The 22,364-nt window shown below is 43.7% G+C and overlaps 1 protein-coding gene across 4 annotated transcripts in view; it reads right to left on the minus strand.

The window, feature by feature from the left end:
• Positions 1 to 22,364, minus strand: part of LOC112573341 (receptor-type tyrosine-protein phosphatase kappa-like) — a 57,908-nt gene that overhangs the window by 33,745 nt on the left and 1,799 nt on the right. For all 4 annotated transcript variants that reach the window (XM_025253622.1, XM_025253623.1, XM_025253619.1 and 1 more), the window contains exon 4: positions 21,790 to 21,833. The gene's annotated coding sequence lies outside the window, so the exon portion shown is untranslated. The remainder of the gene's footprint in view (positions 1 to 21,789; positions 21,834 to 22,364) is intronic.

Consider the following 22,364-nt stretch of genomic DNA (forward strand, 5'->3'; position numbering starts at 1 on the left):
TACATAAAGATTTGGGTAGCAAACTTGAGGGTAGGATACAAGCTGTAAGCAGAGAAACCAGGGCAATGTCCGCAAAACATTGGAGCCAGCTTGGTATTATAGTCACACACATCCTCTAGTCTCTCAACATAGCATAGGGGAAAATAGCAAAGGAACAATGGGCGCGGATTGGAAAGATTTACATAACACTTGCAGCAGTGTAACATACAGACACAACAATCATAAGATGCATATAATCATAAAAAAACAATATGGGTGCACAAGAATTTAACACGAAGAAATCATGCGAAGTCCTAAACTAGAATCAAACACAACTCTTACACCACGCATAAGCATGCTGTAAAACGTAGCTCGAACCTAAAAGGTTCAGACATTCGAGCGAAAACAATGAAAACACGAACGAAACTCATCATACCACACATTTCCACTCCAGTAAGACCTTACACTTGCTGCTATCAGACAGATCATGGGCGCGGGTGTAAGGTAATGGGCTTAGAAAATACACTAAAGTGTTTCGCTAGATTCAGCTGACGGCTGTAGTCGTTAGATTCTCTATTTTCAGCAAAGCAGCGATGACCAATTCATGTCGCACTAAAATATTTCAAGAAATACAACCAGACTTGCGTCACCTCTATTAATATTGCAAAATATTATATACACCTACAAGACCAGACGCTGCCCAAAATAAAGTATACTACCGTTCTGCGACTATTGTTAAAAGAAATTCTTGGATCAATTGACTGAAACTCGTAACAAAACAACAACCGGATATAAATAGTTTCCAAGCGATTCAAAAAAAACAAAAAAACAAAAAGAAAACAAAAAAAAAAAAACAGAAAAAAATAAGAGACACCACGTCAAAACTCTATAACGACCACCTGAACTCATGCAAGTTATTATTAGCTCGCGCTGCGGTGTAGAGCTGCAGAAGCGTGTTGCGAGGATCGGGTCGCCGCAACTGATAGCTATCGCCTCTCTCTTTAGCTGATCGAGTCACAGACAGACCAGCACATACTTGGAGCGAAAGGCGAGCCTAGTACTAGAAGCGGTTTTGAGCCACAATAGGACCTAACTGCTCGTCACCTTAGACGAGCTGCCCCCCTGCTGTGCATGCAGTAGCACTATGCACACAACCAGGGGTTAGTGAAACACAAGCGCAGGAAGTGTACAACAGAGACGAGGGCTCTAGTGACCCGCACGCGTTACCGGTGCCGAATGATCCAACAGTTGCGAGTGAGTACATAAGATTGAACCCCCGAGACAGTTGTTGCGAGACTTTAAGTGCGCAGACTGCGTTCGCTAAAGAAAGACTTCTAAAATCAGAGAGACATACGCAAGGAAGACAAAGTCTGCTGCCTGGATGTGTGCTGACGTCGTAAGACGAAAGTGAGGCTGCAAAATCTCGACAGGCGACGACGGACAAGGCGGGTCTGTAAGGGGCACGTAGAATGCTCAGGTAAACATGTAGTTCAGAAAACAAGTACGGCCTCTGGGGAGGGACGGCTGGAGAGCGGTGCTCGAGAGCAACGTTGCTGTAGGAGCGCAGACAGAATTCAAGCTGGTCTTGGTGTGGGGAACGGAAGCTGGGGTGAAAGTGGTGTCCGAGGGCAAGGCAGTCTGCAGCTGAACGGAGAGAGGCGAAGGCAAGGTGGGGCTGGCCGAGGAAGAGCTGGTGCGTGTACGCGTACAGCGCACTACATAGCTGGCTTTTCAAAGAGAGGAGAGCGGGGAGAAGGAGTGTGGGTGGTGGTGTTTTAACGGGTATAGGGCACAGTAATGAGAAGCTGAAGAAGAGGTAGAAATTCAAAACATGGACCACGGGTGATGCGGAGTGAAAGAAGGTTGTCATGCTGGGATTAGAGAAATTCTCATCCGTCGGCAATTCTCGTGCCGGCAAATCGTAACAGAGGGGGGCAAGCAAGAACGAAAAGCCGCCGACCCCTCTGCGAGCCAACACGCCGCAACCGATCCTGTCAGTTGAAGGTCGTGGGCCGCGCTCGGCGCGGGCTTGGTAGACGAGTACAGGGACGCGACGTGACGGATGGTAGCAGGCAGCCAGGGTGAAGTACAGCGCGCGATTGTCAGGAGAGTAAGCGTGATTCGTATCCCTGAACATGGGCCGGAGGGCGAGACGTTTATCCCTAAGCAGTTCCAATAAAGACAAAATGAATAAAGCAATAATTCGGTGAAAAAAAAAACATGTAACAGAACAGCTTGTCATGCAAAATGGGCAACATTGAATGCGGAGGGGAGTAGAAGAGCGAACTGGCGTGCGTCCGGCGGCGCGTGTACGCGGCGCCCATCCGTTCTCGCAGGCCTGGCAGCCCACCGACGTACGGCCTCTCTGGCCGCAACAGGCTGCTAGCCGCGAGAGCGGAGGAGGATCAGTCGTTAACATTCGTGCTGATGAGGAAGAAGTCGCCACGTATGCCGGAGAGCTACGGCAACACTTCAACATTGTAACTGCACCCGATTACCAGAGCCTCATATCAAGTTAGTCTGCGGCGGAGCAATTGCTGATCAAATCGGTTGCGGAATGGGCAGGGGGGGGGGCGAAGTGTCGGAAGCGGAGGGGCTGTAAGAGAGTGTAGGATGTTTTTTCTAAATAATAAAATGCATTTGTTTGCACATGTCGGAATATAGCATTTGTCGTTGGAACCGCTTTGCGGCGGTGCACATTCAAGCCTCTGTGACAGCGGAACACTATAGAATAAAAAAAGAAAGAAGAAAATTGCTTTAACATATTGGACTGAAAGAAAACGAAAAATTTTGAGCCAGTCAATCGATGCTCATATGCAGCAGATGTCTGATGAGCATGTCATTACCAAAAAATCACACGAGTTGATATAATTAATGGCGGAGAGCCAGGCCTCCATACGCAACTCACCTAACCGAAACAAGAAAGAACAGAAAAAGGCCTGCATAGCACACATAATTACAGCCCTCAAATTGCCATCTAAACCAGCCATTAAACATGTCAAACTTGCAAGTACCTCCCCCGAGATAAATATATTGAAACCATAAAGATATGATGATTAACAGCATGCCCTAATTGCTCGCACAAATGGTTGGCCGTTTACGTAGAAGAAGTATTATTACGCACTGCTAATATATAGCATCATTCCCGGTGCGCCGCGCCATTATCTGAAAACAGATCAGATACGGCTCGATGCTCTTCCCAGGTTTTTCTTGAACCCCACGTAGTCAGAAACAATCTACGAACGCTAGCCAGAGACCGAACTAACGCACTCGCACGAAAAGCAACGAAAACATCACCCAGCAAGCATACTGTCATGCAGAAGTAACACTGTGACATCACAATATGATCGCATACCCTTACATGTCAAAGCTCATCACAGACTCGCCAGCTGGACATCATGTTCTTGCATTACACGAGCCGGTCACGGTTTGCCATTCTTTTCACTTGTGAATTGGAGGTCTCCCCTCCAAAACGATGTAGCCATCGGAGGAAAGTATTAGCAATCATCCAATGAATATATAAAGCAATTCTGTAGCAATTTGAAAAAAAGAGATCAGTGCAAACTGATTACGATACAGCACGGATGATACGTCTGACGGAAAAGAAGATCTTTATTGAATTCCGGCTGCTTGTGGTGTACCTGACTCCGCCTTTCACTGATGCATGGACTAAAGTCAGCAGCACAGCACAGTGATCATGTAAGGGCGCCTGTCGGAACGCGCTGACGTTGATGTTAGCGATAGTGCGAGTTCAGAAATACAACGTGCAGTCACAGCCTCCTACGCTCTAGCGACGAAGATCAGGCCAGGCGAGCTTAGGGTGGTTCAGCTTTGAAATCTCCCATCAACCTCTCCAAAGCTCCTCTGCGCCCTCGCCATCTTAATCATCTCCCAGAAGACAATAGCAAGGCTCTCCTTGTGAATCAATCAGACGCACATCGAAAGTCAGTGACAGGAAAAAGTGGAGATATTTAACCACATGAAGATTGCTTCACAAATCAGATACGTAGGACTGTTGAAATCATGAAACAGAACCTGTAAAAGTCATCTCTCTGTTCATTCTGGCTGCTGGTACTAGCCATCAATGTGAGTCACGTTGAAGAAGTAACATTTCTATAAGCACACAGATGTAGACCCTTCAAGTCGCTTCTTTGATCATTTAATAGCGCTCCAGAACTAACACAGAACACGTGCACAATATCTAGATCCTCATGGCCAACAACTTCGTCCAAATAACACACAACTATGAAAACAACCCTGAATGTAAAATAATAAAAGTGGAAGCAGCTAACAATAAGATGACGACGAATGACAAAGAACACAAGAGCGAATGTTGACAACAGGGCGAACAATCAAGCGGTAGAGAAACAACAGAGGTGTGAAGTCGACTGAATGTTTGGACAAGTGCGGCGGCACGAGCGTCATTCCGCGTCTGGCTTTGATCTGAGATGCTTTCAAGCACTTCAGCCCGACAGCAATTCGGTTCAGCTACCTGACTTCTCTAACCTTTTAAGAGACAATGGATGAAGACACGAGAAACGAACAAAATGATAAAATCGACAGTGTATCACTCGAAACTAGCACGCACCTATAAACGCATATACTTTCCTTGGACATGCGACTCATCAATCTTCTTGTCGCGCATGTTCAGTTGCACCATATACATCGTGCCGAAGAACGTATAACTGAAACTGTAAATAAAAACGAGATTAATACGAAACGAAGTAGGTCAGTACCGGAGACTTCTAGAGAGTAATAAAGCAAGTGAAACTGCAATCAAAAAAAAAAAAAAAAAAAAAAAAACATCCTGTAAGCAATAACGATCGCACAAAATGTTCGCAGACCTTCGCATAATTAGAAAAAAAGAAGAGAACGTAAAAGTGTAACAGTGGAAAGGTGGTTAACGGGTAATTGTAAATCAGCAGGCAGATAAAGTTCAATGTAAGAGAATGACGCGGAAGTGACGGGGGGTGCAGCTCAATCAGAGGCGGTTCCACATGTGGCGAGATGTAGCGGGAAATAGGCCGAATATAATCAAGAAGTGTTCATATTTTCAATTAAGGGGGCGACCGATAAAAGCAGTACGAAGCAAAGGACGAAACACTGAACGACCGTAAAGGCGCAACAACAAATACCGGCAACACAATCACGACATTTTGTCAAGCCTCACGTCTCGGATTCCCTCCCCCCACGCCTTTAAATCATCCAACATGGCTGGCCATGCGTCGTATGTGCACGAGACTTAAAAAGCACACAGATCACATACCCTCCACCATAGCTATGTGTCTTTCTGACCTCAGTCAACCACGCAGCATCTGGTGCAACCTAAACCCGCGAGGTCACAGACCTCACAACCAGATATCGTGGGCGAGCGTGTTTTCTTTCTGCCCTCGCTCCTCGGCCGGATAGGCCGGTCCATAAAGCACAGTGTCTTCGCTGGCGGTGAAGGCAGTCAGCGTGAAACACTGCAGGACAGCGCAGGAGCAAGAGAGACGGCGAACGCCCGCATGCAACAAAGTCCGTGAGTAAGAGACAAGCCGTGCAAACAGCCATGAGACACGTCGATGCTTCTGGAGGAACCTGGGCTCGAGCCGTCGCCCTCCGCGACGTGTGTACGATCTTCTCGGCACGCCACCAACACTAGCGCGCGCGGACGCTTACACGCTCCACTTGCGGCTGTGCGCAACCGGGTGACTGCTGAAACGCCTTGAAATACCTCAAGAGCATACGCCGGCTTCCGTATGCTCGCTTCAGTCGCGCCTTTTTTTTTTTTGTTTCGTTGTAATTGTCCTTCTTCACACACTCATATATAATGTCATTTATTTTGCTTTAAATATGGACAGAGATCGCGCACTACCACGTCCCGTCCACCGCTCACGCACCTAGAATCGCCGGGTCATCATGGCTCCGAGGGGGCTAACGAGAAATTCGCTGCGAGTAGATTGCCCATATTTTGCTCAGCACCTGCAATAGCGATAACACCGCACATGGTGCATATAGAGTAACACACACAATCACCAAGAACGCCATCTTATTATTTATTACTTATAAAATAACTGCTCACTGGCGCCATATTTAACACGCTACACACACTGAAAAAATCTCATAGTGAGAAAATCTTCAAGAAATGATAGCACGAACAACATTATCCACATGCAGTACCGTCTTAAGAACAAACAGAGGATAACGACAGCAGCTAGAGACTCTTCTTTCTTCCTCCTTTAAGCTACTTAATAATACCCTTATAGCTACTATTTGTTTTGCAGAATGCAGTGGTACATTCTCAGGAATACCAGAGTTAAATAAAGCCTGTTATTAATTATCAGTTAGGCTATTATAATTACGAGAAGACAATGCAACAAAGAATGAAACAGGTTAAGAACACGTATACAGACGAGGATGAGAGTAGAGAAGAGGAAAAACGAAGATGAAAGGTCGAAGAAGCGGAATAAGACGAGAGATGGAGGTTGGAGAAGCGATAAGATAGAGAATGAGAGTTAGAGAGGATAAGAACGAAAGTGACATAAAACGGGGAAGAAGGCAACGAAAGCGGGTCAGTGGGCACGAACAACAAACCAGTGTTCACTTCAAAGAAAATGATTAACCTAATTATGTCGAAATGTCGAAAACAAATTTAGCAATTCACTTTAAATTACATATTATTAATACTCTTCGTATAATACTATATATTGCTTGTTATCGGCACATGTCATTCCTACTCGCACAATAGGCGTCGTCACGGTGCGTCAGTTGGCACCAACCTACTGATAAAAACAAGTGCTTCATAGCTTAAGGGAAAAAGTAGTGTATTAATATGAGTACGATTTCTATCCCAAGGATGGAGATGTTTGATAAACTCTAAGAATAAATATGTAATCGCCTTAAACTCCGTTAACCCTCCTATAGCTCTACTCACATTATTTAGCCCGCAGCAGTTAAGCTGCGTCGTTCACATCAAGCGTTACAGCTAAGATCGACCTGCGAAGGGCGCCCGTAAGCATGAGTTTTAATTCAATCCGTCCTTAGTGTCGACTGACTGATCGAAACACTGCGGCTTGATAGTCTCTTGTGTTCAAGATCTACACCCACGCAGTCACGTCAGCAACGTCTGACAAACGAGAATTTCCCACCATCTAAAACATGGTGTAAAGGGCAACGGCTCATTATCTCATTTACTCCCTGTAATTCCGACGTCTGGGCAGCCCTCTGAGCCTCTGGTCATTTGTTATCCATAAACACATGTAGGTCGAACCTTAGTGAGGAGTGTGTGCCGCGGGGTTGTGGTGACCCGTAAACGTTGGCCCTTTCCCCTAATTCACCTCCCGTTCCCAAAGAAAAAACACTACTTGATTGGCGCCTTGCAGCTTGTAGACTTGAAAGAACCTGAGATCGAATTGACTTAACGTCTGACAATCTAGAAGTGTTGTAAGGGAGAAGGATGGTTATTGTGTACGGTTTACGCCTGTGCCAGCAACTAAAGCTCATCAATCACGGCAGTAGGGGGTAGGTGGAAGGAGCTAACTGAACACTAAACATCTGTCGTAACTCGAATACCCCACCGCAAACTGCAGAAAAAATAGGAAATACAGAAAAGCACACAAACAGAAACCATAGCTCAGTTCCATGAATCAGATGAAAGCAGTGATTATGAAACACTGACACTACCCGGTTCGATCGGTCCACGTATACCACCACATACCTGCATGCTATAGTCCCTATGCTCCATCCCTTTCTGATGGTTTGAAAAAAATGCGGCAAAGCGAATGCGATTCTAAAGCGTTCCCTTTGCTGGAAAGAGGCGATGAAAACACAACACAAGCAGAAAGAAGAAGAAATAGAAACGAGATGAGTATGGCGCATTAGTCAACATCCAGACTGCCAATGTGCTGAACATCAGCTTGATCACGGCGTTCGCCCCAAAGCAGGCAAGCAGCACCAGCGACCGGGGCCAGGTCTGCATGACACGCACCACGCATGACCAGGTCACAGAGTGAGAAGCCAGAAGACTGTGATCATTCAGTTGAACCACGAACCAGGGAACAATAATTTTGAATGACTCCTCTGCTGGAGCCTCCACTAAAGCAGCCTCTCCTTCTGTCTTCTTCAAGCTTGACAGATGAGAAATTCCCTTTACCTAGTCGCGACCAAAAAAAAACGGGTGGGGAGGCCGAAGGATCAAAAGTTCAGTATGGAAATCCTTGACGAAAGCCGCTCGATTCTGTCCTAGAAAAAGGAAACGACAGCCCTTCTAGGCACCGCAGGTCAAAAACTTAAAATTGTGAAGTTAAATGAGATCTCAAGAGAAAAATGAGGGAGGCGGGGTGGTAATAATGGTCTGGTAAATAGCATCACAGCCTCCGCAAAGCTCAGCGGACGTGCTCTATAATTAACCTGTTGTCTAGGAGAGGAGCTGAAAAACGTACTGAGAAGACTTGAGTACTGTTAGATATCAGTATTCTCTCTTCACGCTAGTACATCAGCTTGAGAAGCTTTCAAAGACAGCCTTTACGCAAAGCGTACCATGGAAAACACAAACACACAACAACAACGATCGCGTAGCAAGAGGCAAAAGAATGTTTCCTCTGAATCTCTAGTCAAGATACGTAACGGACTATGCCTTTGTCAATGGCGTCGCTTCCTTGCAAGCCCTCACAAACCCAATTTCTCAGAAACCGTATATTTTAAGAAGTGTTTGCAAAGAAATGAGGCTGTGCGGGAAGAAAGGGTACCGGTGTGGGGAAAATATGTCTAAACTTGGAGATCCAGCTTAGGCGGTGCTCACGACAGGGTGTGCATCACTCAAAATAGGATTGATCGCTGGCATCACGAATAACACGCAGCCGGCCCATGAACCCACGGCCATTCGATCCGGACTATCCCGTCGTCGCCATTGTCTTCATTATTTTTTTCTCCGGCGTCTCACCAAACACGCGCGTTCAGGTGCTTGGTTTCCCCGTTGACCTTTTGTACCATAGATATGAACATAGCGAGTGTTGACTTTCTGATGGGTGGATATGGTTATAAACTACTTGCACTGGCTGTGTAGCAGATCCAATAAACATGCATCCAGTGTGAATCTACATGTAAATGCTAGTTACAAATAGCACTAACATTTAAGTCGTCTGAAAGTTTGTATTGTGTATTTCAAATTAAAAAATTAGTGTTCGTGAGAAAGCGAGAATGTGTGTGAAAGAGTAGGTGTGTGTGAGAGTGTATGTGAGAGATAGTGTGTGTATGTGAAACAATAAGAACACTTTACTAATGCTCACATTTCGCGAGGTGATCCGGTAGACTTAAAAGTATTTGCTTAATTTCTGATATACTTGCAAGCCACCAGAAAACGACAATACTTCTGCTTTCAATATGCACGAAACTCCCTGATAGTCAAACGTGTGCAGCCTTTGAACAAAGCTCAGCTATCTGGTTCTTTCTACATCTGTTCTGCCCATCTCTCCTGATATTTTTGACCACGAGTGTTTAAAAATAAAGGATCGGGGTGAAAAAGTAGTACCGTGACATCGGGTCACATCTCGGGTCACATCTTAAGGCAAGTGTTTAGAGAAGGTGGATTCCACTTCCGATCTCTAATTGTCTTTCATCTTTCCAATACTGTCTTAGAAGATAGTGAATAACCATTCAACTGTGTTACTGGGTCAGCATGCTAGTCAAAGTATTACACCACATGTTTACCGAGCGCAGGTTTCGTACTCTGTACTTTAACCACTCTATTCTTCTCTTCCCAACAAAGGATATCACCCTACGATATTAACAAACGCTAACTGGTTCAGTCTGCTACGAGTCACCAAGGTGTGAAAGAGAGTGTAAAAGAGAGCAGTTATGGATGTTATCCACAGACAAGGACAAGGATATTATCCAGCTTTCATTGTCCGTGATTTACCATACTCAAGCTTCACAGAATCGTGTTTAGCCACTGATGCTGCAGATTTATTGACGAGGTTATCCGAACATGTAGAAACAAAGGAATGATAAAGATCATCACGAGAAAGAAAATCAATCACTCTGGGTAGAAAGACATTCTTGCTTTTTTTTTAAACCACCTACGATTGTGCTATTTTTGCGACCATCAAGAGAAAGAACGGGCGCTACTTCAGGTGCTGTCGTTACTTCTTTGACTACACTAGCTGTTAGTTCATATATACACACACACTTTATATCTTGTGAATCTTAACCAAGGAATCGTAGACTTTGTGTTTAATAGTAATGAGCGCGTGCGCGTGTAAAAAAGTTACACGGATAGTGGAAAACGCGGCGGACGTGTGTTGCTTCCTCCTCTTACTAGGAGATCAAGATGCCACGTTTATTTTAAAGAATTTTTTTGCGTGCATGCCAGGCGACGAAATACAGAAAATTCATTTTCTGCACATTCCCATCTATGCAGAATCTCACACCCGATAGCATCAAGAAACTACAGACTAAAGGACGAGGAGAGCGCCTACGATTCTTGATGGAGATAAAGTGCATCTGATGAGGGCAGGCAGACAGCTTGCTTCTCAAACAGAGAGGACGGGGCGGTGTCTGGACACAGACGTCGTCTAGGGCACGCTCTCCTTCCTGCTACGTGGCACCTGCCGTGGTGTTGCTTAAGTTGTTGCTAGAACCTGAACAGTCTCCCACCAGACCCCCGTATCTGATGAGAATGAAACAGATTTCTTTCACTTCGTTTATTGATCGATCGTTTCTATCACGCTGCTATTTTTTTTTCCCCGTGCGTTCAAAATCTGGGCAATACGGGTGTACTTTTCTTTTCTAACATTATCAGTTACTACTGTTAAAGATATTTTAAAATAATAAATTGAAGACATTTCATGCGTGCATGGCTGGGATTTGGAAGATCGATCGAAAGGAAAGCCTGAGACAAAATATGATATGTTGAATAAGCGGCCTCTTGACCCACTGTCTGTAGTTTCACAGAAGCCACTCAGAGACGCAGTCGTTGTATTTTCCACCTCTGCTTGAAGCCGTACAAGGGACTTGCCGTCGCCTACACAATCTGTTGGAGTCTGCAATCAGAAACTTCCCGAAAAACAAAAGACAACTATTGCAGTCCTCGTAAATGAACGAGAAGTCAGCAAGTCGTTAGGTCACCATTTCTGTGTCTGGGCAAATGAGATGATTGTTTGCCCGCTGTTAGTGGTAGTCCTTTGTGTAAAACTGAATCGGTTCTACAGCCTTGCGCTTGCTCACCCAATGATATTCCAACCACGTTTGTGTGCAAACCCGACACTAAATAATCGTCTGCTGCTTTCTGGATGCCACATTTTTATGTAGTAGTCTCCAAACACTATAGAAAATAGCTACAGCACGCTTTGAAACCTTCATCCGTACTCCTCACCTTCTCTGATCGACTAGTAAATAGATACTATCCATGTGTTTCGAATATGAAAGACTAAATTAGTTTTGAGATGCAGACATTCTCTCATAAACAGTCGCAGACACTGCAGGGAATTATTTCTAAACTAATTGCTTGATTGAAAATAAAACTTATCCCCACCAATTAATTGCAAACACGTATGTTACCAATGCACTCAGATTTTCCGACAGAGCTGTTTATAATCCATTCAGCAGCGCACAAATGTTTAAGAACGCTGGGGGAAAAAAACGAGCTCGACCAAGTCTCGATAAGGCAGCTCGCGCTTTCGTCCATGAACGAGGGATTCTGGCAACGCAAGCATCTGACTGATGCGAACCTGGTGTTTGAAAACACCCCCTGTGACAGAGCCCTGACTGCTATCAGTTCCCTAAACGCCAACACGGCGTCGCCGCGATCGAAATCTCTAGCGGACGGCAGATGGCTTCAGTCAGTCTAGAATAAAGATGAGAGTTTGGTGACAGTTACCAAAAGGTCTGGCCGGCTAGTCTCAATAGTCTCAAAGGCTCGACTAACTGGTGGTTTTTTCTTTTGTTTTTTTTTTTGGTTTTTTTTGTTCGTTTGGGGCCGGGGGTAATTTAAAATGGCCATCCAAAACTGCCATCTGGTTACTTTTAGTAAAACATAAGCATTACAGAGAGGGAAAATCTGTTCAGAAGCAAGAATAAACTGTCTGATGAGATGTTTGACGGCAAACACCCAGATGACTATGCACTCAACCCGAGAAGAAGAAGAAGAAGAACAGCAAGAAGAAGAAGAAGAAGAAGAAGAAGAACAACAACAACAACAACAACAACAACAACAACAACAACAACAACAACAACAACAACGGAGTTGCACAAGCATTTGACCTTCATTTCCATTCCTAAAAGACGGTGTAAATTTACTGGGACTATTATGGCAATGTAAAACTTTCTAAGCATCGGTAGGTGTGTGATAATTGTGGTTCTCATGCCCAATTATGTCGTCGTTATTCAATAAAACGAAGTCGTGGTCTCCTCGATTCAACAGAAAAATAACTGTTTGGCGGTCTTATTTAAGAGGCTGTGTAGTGGCCGTGACCTAGCCGTGAGCTTCAGACTGGCAATCTGGAAAGTTCTGATGCTCAGTCTGATGTCTAGCCACATAAGTTCCTCTTGGTTTTGTATACTGAAAGGAAGCAAAGAACCTATTCCATGATCTAGTCTCTTCCTGAACATTCGCAGAGCGCGATGTTTTAGTCGTCTACATTCAATTCACGCAGGCACGCCGTCTGCAGTGGCCACTTCACAGCGAATGGAGGGGTGGACGGGAGGAAGGGTAGATGTTATTGAGTTGCCTCGTTTCCAGGCGTGCAAAAGTCTTATGTCTGACTATGGGAAGAACGTTCATGCAAATATCACATTGTTTCCCCTCTTATCCTATAAACATTTCGCTTCCTAGACAAGCGTGGCAGTTATTTACAGGACCTCTCTGCTAAGAAGGACCCTTTGGAATTGTTCAATTTTTCCATATGCAAAATTGAGAGATCAATCCTTGCTAGAACCAATCTACAGCTCTCTCTCTCTCAGGCCTGGACGGAGAATGTACTAGTTTGCACAAAAGTCTTTATCTTATTACAAGAGAAATTTAGGTAATGACAGAATTCAGATCTTCTTAGCACATCCTACTTACCCATAAAAACGAGCTTGTAATAAAACAATGCTCAGTTTGCATGTGCAAACAATGCTGTAAAAGCTCACCAAAAAAATCTCAGCTCAATTTGTATGACTGAGTCAATAAATGTCACAAAAACAACAAAATAAACAACGCGATGGACAGCAAAGAAAACTCTCTAGGACTCTCATCTCAGCACTTGAAAGATGCAAATTAATTAAACGATTAAATAAGTTTTATTACAACATTAATCATGTCAGGTCCAGAAGTGCAATTCCGTGTAAGAATCAGACTGGAATAAGCACTCCTGTGACGAAAACTAGCGTATACATATCGGTCTCTACTCAGACTTGACTCCACACAGGGCCCTCGTCCAATCTGGCAGCGACATCTCTGTCAAAAGGCATCACTCCGCTATTAGAAGCCTCTGTGAGAGCGAAGCCACGTCCGTGTCTTCCATTTGCCTACCGCCATCACCCGATGGCCCGCCAGTGCCAGAGTAACGGATTAGCCACAAATGTTTGGTGACGTGGGTGCACATGCAGACGATACTCACTGTCTTCACTTTTCCACACTTCTTAACTGAAGAACACAAAACCTTTTCTGGTATACACTGTATACAACAAAAATTATCAACTTGCTAATGTCGCCCCCTGTTATATACTACACGGCTCCTATTGTTAGGGAAATCAAGGACAGAATAAGTTGAGGGAAGGAAATCAAAGCAGCCTAAAGGAGGAAGCCTCTTTACTGGCACAGCTGGTGTTTTACACAATACCGGAGTTCGTCGAATGGTATTGGCATAGGTGGTATAAGGGTAATAAACTGTCTGTGGTCTAACTGTCCAGTGTAAGCCATATGGGAGACGAAGACCAGCCCTTCCTCTCCTTTTCACCTTCCGTGACAAGAAAAAATCTATCGACTGGCTGGGCAAGGGAACATTCGTCCATCGCCGGTCACAATCTGTTTGCAGCTACCTACCTTCTGCTCAGTAGTCGACGGCACTAACATAACTACAGGCTTCCTGTTAGCGATCTTATTATTAATAATCAGTGCAATTAAACGTCCTATGAGGGTCGTATGAACATGGAACATCCACATTCATTCTCTTCAGCCTGCTCATGGTTACTTTCCTTTTCTTCATATCTGTTCTCATTCCGTCTTTATCTCCCTGACTGTCATTCTCTCTCACACACAAACACACATACACCTTACCCATTAATGAGCATTGAGATGGGTGAATTTACACCTGGCAGGCACCACTTTAGCGATAACATCTAATCCTTGAAAAGAGCGCTTTCTAGTAGGTACAAAACACTGCAGTAAAATGGCCCTTCTCTCGTACTCGTAAAGGTTCAGAACCAGTCACCTCGCGGCTTTTCGCCTGCCATTTAAATTTTAGGTGCAACCGTCATCTGCATCCTGAGGTGGGAAGAAAAGAAAACACCTCCCACCACAAGTGTACCATGCACAGAAGATTTGCTTATCCCTGCTACTCTTGCGGTAGTTTCCGATGTATCTCCAGATATAGAAGTATCTAATCTCCGGAAAAATTGCTCTATCTCGTTTGCACTTGAAGACGCACCAGAACGAGAAAGGGCATTATTAATTGATGGAACCGTCAGCAAATAGACAAATGACAAAGGTGCATCACGCGTTAAAGCGAAACACATGTTCTCTTCATCAGAGAGAGGAAACAAACAGGACGTGAACAGTTCGCTCTTATCTTTACGCCTAACGATTATTGCTTTTTACCAGTTCACTTGATTATGCGCGAGCACATTACAAGTTCCTCTAGTACAATAATCGCTACCTTACAACCACCCATACCTTCCACTTCGCATACACTCATCGGCAGCCTCACTAGAATAATTGTCGTGTAAAGAACCTGCCAACTCTGACAAATGATTTCCGCGGTGCAGGATTTCCCAAAGGCATGAAATGTAATGATTTCTCGTATACCACAAGAGTCATGCAGTAATGTTTCCTCCATAACACGCCTACCGAGCGACAGGGAGAAAGCATTTTCCCCAAATCAAGTGCCATGAATGTCATACTTGAAAAGAAAAAAGAAATTAAATTAAGCTGCGGCCACTGGGTGCCTGCCGGTGATGTTGGCAGACAAAAGAGATGGACCTGAGCTAGTCATGTTCTGCCCCATGGTACACGGAAATGCTATTTAATTGTTCGAGCTACACCGCCTCGCTCTGCTTCGGATCTGGACAATATCGTCTGTTCCAAGTTGCTTGCAGTGTAGGGACGTTGATTTTGTATGTGAGAGAGAAACGAATTCCAATACTCAACGTCTTCCGGTCTTTTAATAAATGGGAAATGTACAGACACTACTTGGAGTTAATAACATATAAATAAAATAGCTGTTTGTTCTATGGTGACCCATTTTTTAATTATGAAAATTATAGGACGACTACTATAATTTAAGAGTGACTCGGTATTGTTCCAAGCGCATAACTCCAGCAAGAGAGCGCGCGCGGCCGCGCGAGTGGGTGTGCATGCATGCGTGCACTCTGGTGGCTGATGAGGTCTTTCTCGCACTAAACTGTGCTCACGTGAACAAATCCATTCATACGCCATTTCACAGGGAACACTATGAGTGATAGACCTAGTTTTAAGTCTCACTAATTAACTGTCCACACACCATACCCCAAAAAACTTCGCTGTGTACTGATTTGACGGACGGTAGAAAACTCCCCCCATGTGTCTTTCTTAGGGGCAAGACGTGACCCTTACCAGTGCAAGAGCTGCTGTCCTACATCAAACCATGTAGGCAGAAGTCTGAGCTGTTAACGTTCACTTGCTGTCACTCGCCCTCAGAAGCGCTGTAGCTGGGTGGATAACGTGATGCCTCGGCTAAAACCTTTATGGACTAAGTAGCTTAGCTTAACCCTCCAATTAACTCCTAGCAGCGTTCACCTGACTCCATGTTGCAAAGTTGGCTGCTACGAAATCTATCACATCAATGCACTTGAGTTCTGCACAATTATTTGTTTTCTGAACGAGGTGCAATATTGGTTTTACTGGCACGGTGTTACGTTTCGAATACTGATCACTCGCAACTGCTGCCGACAGCAATCGAACGTTGTGCACGTGCTCCAGCCCGCAGTCTGCTACACGTTCGGTCAGACAGTGAAAGTTGTCCCCCTTGTTGTGTACGCTGCTATCAACTGAGTTGTCGTCCGGCAGAGAGAACGAAAATAGGGATGGCCTGTAGTGTAGTGGTTAAAAAACACTGCAGTGAGAAACTCAGGGTTCAGATCTTGTCTCGGGACACTCTCTGATTTATGACACCTTTCCGCAGGGTTGGGTGTCGGGGGTTTTCTCCCCTTCCCTCTCCCCCCTAGTGCGAAATCACATCAAGGTGGAAGCACTAAATAAACCAACAAACCAGCGCAAACAGACGTGACAAAGGGGATGTGTGTTTGTGTGAAAATAATGCTGCTTGCGAGGGACGCTGTCATCATCTGGGCATGCGTAGAAATGGTTACTCCGCCGCACATGCAATCATTCGTCATCCTGTATCGACACTCACATACAACAGGACCGCCCAAAGCCAGCACAGGCCCCGAAGGCAGACGACCTTTTCGAGCCTCTTGCAATAATCATTAATCGTAGTAGTTTATTATTTTCCCAGTATATAACAATATAAGTTATAATTTGTCTGTCAATATATACATTTCAATTTAGTAACGTAATATAGACAGCAAATGTTATGAAACGTGTACCTACCTAGGATTACAACACTGCAAAAGATGTGCATTTTAGAGCTGTGTACACGTGAGTAGTCATGAGGGACAATGATGTGAAAAGATGAAACTATTCGCATCCCCTAACAGTGGCTGGGCAACTCCCTGCTGACAGTGAACGCGTTCGTCACACGATTTGGGTACAAATTATTGGAGGTACCTGAGTAACTCTAGAAGTGGTGACGCCTACACTTTATAGCGTTTTTTGAAGTCTAGCTTTATTTACTTTTCGTCATGCCTTTTCTTTTCGCTTTTGCTTAAAAGGAAAAATTGACTGATCAAGGCTGCAGGCCCGGGTACACCAGACCCTCCCTCTCGTCAGGCCTGGACACATGGCTCAAGCGGCGAAGCCAGCTAGAAGCTAATTGTTAGCAGGTTACTGGCACCTCACTTGACCAAAATCGAACCACTAAATGTTTTGATTGAAGTTTTCTAAAGCACGAGCCTCATTTAGTGCTTTCTGTTGTCTATATACAGAGTACAATTGCCATTTTGGGATCAAACGTTCTAGCCGTTCAAAACCCACCGTTGGCCCAAGCCACCGTGCTCGAACATATGTGTATAGGAAGAGAAAAGGGGGAGGGGACAGAGCGCGAGATCAAGTAAACACACTTGCGTACATGTTGCTATTATGTGGCGCATTTTTTAAAATGGCAAAAATCTATTCCTCTGATATATTTACTAATCTCCCTCTATTCCATCGCTCCCACGACATTGGCTAAGCACATATTTGCCGGAGTGACGGATACTGTTCTGCTTCTGTTTTAAAAACAAACTTAAATACAAGGCTTGTAAGGCGCTACCGTCATCACGAACGTCGTTGAAAGAGAACCGATTGTCATCTACGCCCTACCTCTCCTCCACGCCCTCCCCCCACCAGCCCTGTAAGAGACTATTTCAACATCTGTTTCACGTTCTCTCCATGGAGCAGGCATTTAAAAAAAAAAAACTTGACTGTTTATTACCTCCAAAGATATACATTCTGTGACTTTCACAGCTTCTCAAGATCTCCTTTTGTCCGTAATCGTAGTCACCGCCACCAGCCTCACCATCAGCGGAAAAAAAACAAAACCACCCGACAGAAGAAAAAAAAATCGACCCGCCACCGAGTGCACAGGAAGCTACCCAGCTCGTGCAGCTTCGTGCGTGGAAAAAAATGACGCACTAGCGTAACCATGCCAGCAAAGTCGAACTGCCAGACCACAGTCACGTGGCCAAAAGAGGGGGGAAAAAAGAGAAAAAAAAAAAGGGGAGGGAAAAGAGCAAGCATTAGAGACGGGCGGACCTAAAGAAGGAAGATCAGAACGAAGGAGGACAAGGATAATATGCACGCTGACGAAGGAGTATACCCAGAGACTCTCACGCGCACTCCACGACACTGGTGTGAACTAGTGCGCACTCAGAGTTTAGACGGTCGACTAGTTTATGGATTTCAAATGCCTGACACCATAACCTTGGCCAGTTACAAATGTGAAAACACTTTGTCTAAGTTTGTTTTTTTTTTTAACTATAAAATGTGACACAGACACGCAATAGCTTTATGGACTTTTAAAAAAATCCATGAAAATGTGGGACTCGCACATCAAATTCAAACCATATTACAGATTGCAGTGAAGCCATTTTGTCTCTGATGGAGAGGACGGTGGTTTATATCAGGACTTGTGTTCCACGGGCTTTTCCCTTTCGATATGTTGATGCACCCATTTTAAAAGGTGGTTGGGCTCTAAAGGCGCTTTAAAGTTTGAAAGGGAAATGTTACGAGGCTGGTGCGATCCAGTTCTAAAGATTGTATGTGTTTATTTCTAGTTGTAAGATGTTGGCGACATTTCTATACAACTCCTGTCGCTTTCCTTTTTAAATATTTCAAATTGGATTTACTTTCAGAGATAATGAGTGAATCAGGGCAACGTGTCCAGAAAACAATTAGCAGAAAAAAGTGCACTTTCGGAAATTAAATGGTGTATTTAAAACACTAAGGCTCTCAAGGAAACAAGATTAACAACAATCAGAGAGAGAGATTAAAGGAAGAATGACATAAGTATTACCGTGAGGAAAACATTCAAATGTGAAATCATGTAGAAAAAGAGAGAGGCTTATAAAAGAAATCTTTAGGCAAAAGTAGACTAGTATACTGTAAATGACAAAAATAGTAAGCTGGTGAAAAAGAATATTTTTTTCCTGTTGATTTTATGAATTAGGAACATCTCTAATGGACTGCTGACTCAAATCACCTGATCCAGTAAGCCCTGACGTTTGCTCATGTGCTAATGTTGATTTGCACAAAGTTGATCGAATTCTTGCTATAAATACACTTGGCTTATTTCAACGAAGATTGTTTTCTATAAATGTCTGTCGTAAAACAAAAGGAGTGTTTAACTCAAGAATTCGATTTTTGTCAGCTTTGGTACAGCGCTTGAATACACATCTCAAACTGACAAGCCTTTGGCCTTTCGTCGAACCTTTGAGGCTTCCGAGTAGGACAAAGCGAGGCACATACAGCTATCCACCCACATACATCCATTATCAATATTTCAAGGTAGTAACACGCTTGTGAAATATCGGCTTGGTCCTTAAAAATGCCTGCTGTTTCTGAGATCATTGTAATCACTCTAAGCTTTAGGTATGTCCTGCTGACAAAGGAAACCGGCAGGTATCTATTAGTGCCTGCAGCGACGACGACGACGACGACGACGACGAGATGATGATGATAAAGCTGATTTCCCTCCGTGGAGTTCAATGCTTTGGAACGTCAGCAAGCCATAAAAATCATAGAAGTGCAAAAAGAAAAATACCTCCCATCTCTCTCACACACACGAGCACACTCTCCACTTCTTCCAGCACAGGAGACTACCAGCTACTTTAAAATCTCCTTGTTTTGTAAATACTCAACATGCAAGTATTCAGCTCATTTCAAAAGATCGAGTCTTTTCCCTTTAGAAAGCATCTTGCCAGTTGCAATGGGACATAAGGATTAAAAAAATGTAAATCCGATTGTTCTAGCGACTACAGAGGAACAAGTTGCAGATGGCGCTATCATCAAAGTGCAAGGTTCTTTTTTAATATTTTTCATCGGTGCCAAACCACTTTTTACGTTCGAGTAGTTGCTTCTTTATGAAGCTGCTAATTCGCCGGTAAATCGCGTCTCTTCGCTATCTGCATGGAAGGTTGGTGTCGTGTTTTCAGCACGGCTAACAAATACTTTCCCATAACTCACGTAACCCAGGTCACGTAAGAACGTCGTGTGCATGCCACCTTGTTATGAGCAGATCGATTTGGTAGCAGTGTTCGGACCGGGCCTACGTTAAAGCCCCCGGATGGGCTTCTGGCCGTTCAAAGCGCGTGAGCCTTCAGAAGGGGAAAGGTTGAGGATGACTCCATTAGCATATTTCCGTCCCATGTCGTAAACACAGGAACGGCCTCTGTAGAGTTCACGCTGGTGCCAGGGCTGCAGTCACGCGGTGGCATCCTGTATTCTGACGGTACAGTTGCGAAACTGATCGACTTCTTTGATCTTACTTGCAATCGGTGGTGTAGCTATAGGGTATTTGCTGCCTGGTGCGGACCTGTCGTTGATGTTCCCAAAACGGACTGTAGTAAACGGGGAAAAAAAAAGACCAAAAAAAATGTGATGAATTTGATGCCGCTTACCCAAAAATTTTGCCTGATGCCTGGTGAGGCCCACACCAACCGCACCACCCTTGCTACGCCACTGCTAGTAAAATCGGAGTTGGAACACGGGCTCTCCCGAGAGTATGCCCATATATATATAGTCACGAAAAGTGTATCGAAAGGGTTCAGTTTAGATGTGGACTGGGCTGGAATGCCTTCCTAGGCGCCACGATGGAGTGACGTTCAAAAAGTTCTTTTATCTTTTTTAAAAACCTGTTCGGTGTCAAGATGCTTTTTATTCTTATTCGTTTACATTTGATTATACTCGCGTTTCGTATTTTCACGACACTTTACTTTTTTCTCCACATCTTGTTAAATTCTAGCAATTATTGATTAGTCTTATAATATGTGACTATGTTTGGAAATGTTGTACATGATGGTTATCTACAGAACTTGTAAAACATCCCGTGTTCGACAATAGGAGTCTCGATATAAAGGCAGGATACAGAGCAGCTCGTGTCTCAAGCTGATAGTAGTCGTTCTTTGCACTTCCACAGTTTCATTGACAAGATTTTAAGACTTACTAAGAGCTCAAAGTGCAATAGTTGTTAAATATTCAATCGTCCAAATGATACATCGATCAGCAAAGATGGCGAAGAGTTGACTGAAGCCATAGTGCAGTTTGGTAAACTGCGATTAAAGGGAGAAAAATTGTCCTTGAATCGTCTTATATGACTTCCTTCCCTTTTTTCAATTTATATTTATGTTTATACACACAAAATATGCGTAGACAGTATACAACCATCAGGCCCTTCTAAGTCCCCACGGGGCCTGACGCATAAGGATTAATTTGGACCCTATAGTTACCACATTAATCAAAAGTCCTACGCATATGTCTTGTCTGCCTGCCCCTAAACATGGCCCTGATAACCATACCTTTACAACAAGCCACGACAGGTTTTTTTTAATATATCGAGCTGGCCATGGCCCTTTTCATTCATTCGTGCATTCTTCCATTTCTGTCGCAATTCAGCAATTTTCTTTAAAAACAGGTACGTGTTTGCATGGTTATGGATTTTTTTTCTAAAGGAAGGAGAAAGGTGAGTTTGGTAGCTCAGATAAAATAAAGTGTGCCTTAAGCGATGCATTGGGGATGACACAACAATCTCCCCTATTATTATTATGTGGCCAAAGTGTTAATCATGGAAGCTAAGTAAAATTCTGAGTGTGCTAATGCCCAAAGCATGTATTTATTTTGTTTCATAGTTAATCCAAGGCTGCCTGGCACCTTCCTGAATGCAAAAAAGGATGTATGTTACCTGTTACCTAACCTTTTCCACCTAAGGGGTTTAAAGAGTAAGTCAAGATGCCTTTAAAAAATGCTAAGACATTCTGTTTAATGTAATTTTTCCTTACCTGTGTAAGTTCCAGTCAGAATCATCAGTCTCTCCTGTTTTCGTCTGTCACAGATGAGTAAATTATCATTTATATTACAAAAGACACTAATTGGCATAAGATGCTAAACCAAAGATCTTAAGTAATAATTGATAAACATTACATTTACATGTTAAAATTAAACTTTTCAAAATGCATCTCTTTCTTTAATAGTTTGATATCATCTTCGTTGTTCAGCAGTTGTATGTTAGTTGTGATACAGCATATTTCATGCAATGAACTTTTGTGAGACATTTTAGGAAGATGAACTCTTGAGAAATGTTTTCTGTTTTTGTTTACCAGTCTAAAAACTCGTTTCATTAGTTTGTTCATTAGTTTCAGGTTCTTTTTCAATAACCCTGAAATTATACAAGGGGCAGGATGATATCAGATCAACTAGTCTGAATGCATAATGAAAAGATGTTTCCAAACCATTTCCTCCTGCACCCTACTTAACAAATCTGCAGTTTATAAGCGTGTTGCAGAAAGGTAACTATGTAAGTTTGAGTATGTATCCTGGAAGTATGAGTATGTATCCTGGAAGGCTGGAGAAAATA

This window comes from Pomacea canaliculata, linkage group LG10 (assembly GCF_003073045.1).
Source record: "Pomacea canaliculata isolate SZHN2017 linkage group LG10, ASM307304v1, whole genome shotgun sequence".
In the NCBI taxonomy this organism is placed as follows: Eukaryota; Metazoa; Mollusca; class Gastropoda; order Architaenioglossa; family Ampullariidae; genus Pomacea; species Pomacea canaliculata.